The sequence below is a fragment of the Galeopterus variegatus genome, unplaced genomic scaffold, assembly GCF_000696425.1.
Source record: "Galeopterus variegatus unplaced genomic scaffold, G_variegatus-3.0.2 Scaffold1387, whole genome shotgun sequence".
Taxonomy (NCBI): Eukaryota; Metazoa; Chordata; class Mammalia; order Dermoptera; family Cynocephalidae; genus Galeopterus; species Galeopterus variegatus.
In genome coordinates this window covers 337,278-341,651 of record NW_007727498.1, presented here as the reverse complement: position 1 = coordinate 341,651, position 4,374 = coordinate 337,278, and the positions used below count along the sequence as shown (strand labels likewise).

Sequence of the window (4,374 nt, the reverse complement as noted above, 5' to 3'; positions counted from 1 at the left end):
CACTCTCCCGAGTGAGCCACGGGCCGGCCCAAAAAAAAAACACTAGTCTTTAACCACAAACTTGAGAAGTACTGCATTAGACCACACTGACTGATGGAACTTTTGACAAAGATGTGCTGTTCACATGGACCATAGTTATTTCAGTTCAATGATATCTGTGTTGTGCTTTGTGGTTTCAAAGTCTTTCATCTGAAACTCCCAGTAACAATATAGTGACATGGTAAAGCCTCTGGAATCTTTAAGTTTGGCTCTATATTACTTGTACAACCTTGGTCAAATGGCTTTAACTCTTTAAGCCTTGGTCTCCTCATCTCTAATAACAACAGTGCTTCTGATTAAATGAATCAATATATGTAAAGTACTTAGCATAATGTCTGGATCATACATTGTAAATGCAATAAATATTGGATATTAACAAACTGCAGTAAACACCATTATAAAATGGATATCACACTCATTTACTGTCATGAGAAAAGTGCAGATCAATAACATGGTTATAATTATTCATTGACCATTTAAGCAATACCAAGTGTAAGGCCCTTTGGTGGATACCAGGATATAATCCTTGTCTTTCAGCAATTTAGAATCTAGCAGCAGGTATTAAATACACACATGAAAATGCGTATGGAGTAAAATAAGGGCCAATAAAGGAAGAGGAAAAAATTAGAGTAATCAACTTTTTGATTCCTGTAATCAAGAGGTTTTAAGGAGGACAGCGTTTGAGATGAATCTGAAAGGATAGATTGACATTTTTTAACTTTGAGTCAAATATGACAAAGAAGTTTCAAGTGATCGTGATGTATTGAGATAATATCAATCATATTTTGAAGAAGACATACAGTTTGATATCGAGATATACAATATAACACTCCTCCCCAATTTTTATTAAAAATATGTATATAGATAAAGGTCTAGTGGTTATTTTTTGGTGGTAAGATTATGGGAAATTATTTTATTCTTTTTTTTTCCTTTTTGATATTTAAGATTTAATACATATTTTACAAGAGTAGTTTTATAATTGAACAAAACTACTTTTTTAAAGGGCTGGCTAAAATCAAAGTTGCTGATTTAAGTGTAACTTAGTACATTCTTTTAAAAATCATTTGGCAGTTTGTATTAGTGACTGTAAAATTGTTGATGCTCTTTCGCCTAGTAATTCCATTCCTGGGTATCTATCTTTAAAAATCTACATTCATGAAGACGTTCTATAACTTCTTTAGAATGGCAAAAAGAAAAGGCAATAAGTTATGTCCAAGAATAGGGAATCAATGCAGTAAATTTAGTATGTCCGCTCAATGTAGTTTTATGTATATGTCCAAGAATAGGGAATCAATGCAGTAAATTTAGTATGTCCGCTCAATGTAGTTTTATGCAGACGTTAAAGTGGTTATGAAGCTTATATAGAAGTATGAAAAATGCTTATAAAAGTGAAAAACAGGATTTATGTAGTTAAAGTGGTTATGAAGCTTATATAGAAGTATGAAAAATGCTTATAAAAGTGAAAAACAGGATCCACAACTGCGTGCACACTATGATTACAACATTGTAAAAATAAATATGGGGCAAAAGGTCTTAAAAAATACATTAAATGCTAAGAGCGGCTGTGTTATGACGGCTTTTTATCTATTGTCCTCATGTGGACATTTTCTTTATTGTCCAGTGTGGTTTAAATTACTTTTACAATGAAAACAATGATAATTTTAAAGGTTGAGGACAAAAAGGTCCTCACTGTCTCTCTGATTTGACTATAAAGTATTAAAAACCTCTTCTATACTCAAGTTCATCAACAACCCCTTAAGCTTCTACAGACTTTAACAGTTTGAGATCGACAACCTCGAAGTTGATCTACTTTCTGATAGGTATTCCTGCCATGATTTGCATGTAGAAGAATGACAGTCAGATGGGACCCTCCCAACACCTCCATCTTATTTTGGGGGGTGGGGTGGGTGGGTGCTGTTTATTTTTATTTTATCAATATACAATATAGTTGACTTTCGTGTCCCTTTACCAGTTCCTCCTTTTCCCCCCTCCCTCCTCATTAACATCATATCTGTTCACTTGTCTTAACAAGTTCAAGGAATTGTGATCGTTGCCATCACCTTCATTTTACAAATCAGAACTTTGAAGCCCAGCTTTCCAAGCTAGTAGCAGAACCGAGATTGGGACCCAATCTCCTAACAGTCTCGACTACTATTTATTGCTTCAGATCCACCCAGGAGTATTATTAGTAAACTTGTCATGTCTGCTGACTGAACCCAGGAGTTAGTACCACTCTGGCTACAGGCGTGCTCGAGCTTTCACTCTTCCCACCACCTGGGGGCCTGCAGATACTTCACCCTGTTCTCCCTTTTCGCTCCCCTCTCCCGCTCCCAGCGTCCGGCAGGGGGCGCTGCGACTCGCTGGCTCCGCGGCCCCTCCCCCGGCCCGCCGTCGATTGGGCCGGCGCGTGACGTCACGCCGTTTTAGCCAAACAAATGGGTTTCGAGGCGAGCGTTGGGCTCATCCAAGCCGCGCTGGGTGCTCGGTTTTCTTTACCCGTGCAGAGCGAGCCAGGCCTCCCGCCGCCGCCTCCGCGTCGGGCTATCGCAGCCCCGGGCCAGGCCCCGGCGAGGGCAGGAGCGCAGGTGGGTTGGGGCCGGGGTGGGGCGTGGTATAAAATGGATATCACACTCATTTACTGTCATGAGAAAAGTGCAGATCAATAACATGGTTATAATTTGGTGTCGCCGCGGGGCCGGGGCTCTCGACCCGCCCGGCGCGTGTGGACAGGGACCCGGTGGCCCACGCCTACTCCTGGGGGGCTCTCTTCCCGCCCACGGGCTGAGCGCCCCAGCGGGCCACGCAGGGGCGGGCGGCGAGCTGGAGCGGGGTCCGGGGTCCGGGCTGAAGCCGAGGAGATCACGGATAGGCCGTGAGCAGGCATCGGGCCGGCCCTCCCACCTCCGGCACCGCGGCCGGTGAGGAAGTCGGGCTCTGGGTGGGGGTCGCGTCGACCGGGTGGCGCCCGCCCGGGGCGCGGCCATTCGTCCTTGTCCCAGCTCAGGTGAGCTGGCGCTTGTCCTTAACCTTCCGGACCGTGCGGGAAGGAGGCTTGGATGCTTCCCTGGCGTCTGGGCTGGCGTAGGTCGACTACGGTTCGCCCCAGTCCGCGATGAAGTCATAGTGCTGTGGGTTCGCGTGTCTGTGAGGTCAGGGGTTTCCAGGAGATGGGCCGTGACGTCACTGCAGGCCGGGTGGGGACCTTGGCACGCGGAAGGGCCGGGAGGACCCACAGGGGAGAAGAAGGAAGTTCAGCCTTCTATCAGTGCCTGGAATCGCAGCAGATTTGAATCAGAGTTCGATATCAGCGTTTTACAATTTTAATGTAATGATTGACAATTTCTTTGACTTCGTTTCGAGCAAGCATTTGTAGGGACCAAGGAAAAACTTCCTCTTCATCGCTGAAGCTTCATTAACAAAAGTCACTGACTAGTTTAGGCATAACGAATTTTATTATTTAACATATTGGGAGGGGCAAAGCACAGAGGAATCATAAGAGTAATTTCCTATTTCCTAATGGGGAACAAAGCTTATATAACAGTGTATGTAAGAGAGAAGGTGGAGGGAGGTACAAGCCCCAGAACAATGGCCTGAGACCAGATCTCTTGAAGCTCAGCGCGGGGGGAGGTGTCCTCACAGGTGAAAGAAGGAAGGCAGACGTTAAGTAGGGACATCTTGTATGCAGATGAAAATCATTTCAGGTTATCTCACAGCTGCCCTCAAAGAATAGGTAGTAGCCAAAGGAGGGGTGCCTCAGAGGAAGCCTGGCTGTTTGCACTTATAGATGTAAATTTCTTTCCACAAAAGGACAGCCTTCCAGCTGATCTCGTTTTTTCCAGTCTCCCTGCTTTAGCCATCTTAAAATATGTCGAAGAAATACATTTTGGGACTGAAATACTTTGCTTTCCTATAGTTGTTAATACAGTTTAATACAAGGCACATTTGATTTAGAAAAATCTAAATCAGAGTAGGAAATTTTGGGAGGGAGGGCTTGGATGTTTAAGTACCTTTCAAGGAACCTAACTCGTAGTTTGGTTTGTGATCAGAGTTGCTGGGGGGGGGGGGTAGAACCAGATGTAATTCGGTTTGCCTTAACTTTTTTTTTTGTTTTTGCTAGACATCTGTCTGCTTGTTAGCATTTTTGTTACAGAATAGCCAGTGGGAGGGAGAGCTTATTTTAGCTTAATTTAAATGAACTTTTTGTTTTGTTAAAAAAAAAAAAAGGAGGGGGGGAGTTTGAAATAATCCAACATTCTTCTTATAATAATTACCTGAGGATTTAATTTATCCAGGTTGTCCCTGTCTCACCATAAGCTATCATGGATAATTGAGGGT

At 43.5% G+C, this 4,374-nt stretch overlaps 1 protein-coding gene across 1 annotated transcript in view; it reads left to right on the top strand.

Moving 5' to 3' along the window:
* Positions 1 to 2,401: 2,401 nt before the first annotated feature.
* The window catches only part of FBXO34 (F-box protein 34), a 79,420-nt gene continuing 77,447 nt past the window's right edge, over positions 2,402 to 4,374 (top strand). Inside the window, exon 1 of the mRNA XM_008576682.1 lies at positions 2,402 to 2,624. The gene's annotated coding sequence lies outside the window, so the exon portion shown is untranslated. The remainder of the gene's footprint in view (positions 2,625 to 4,374) is intronic.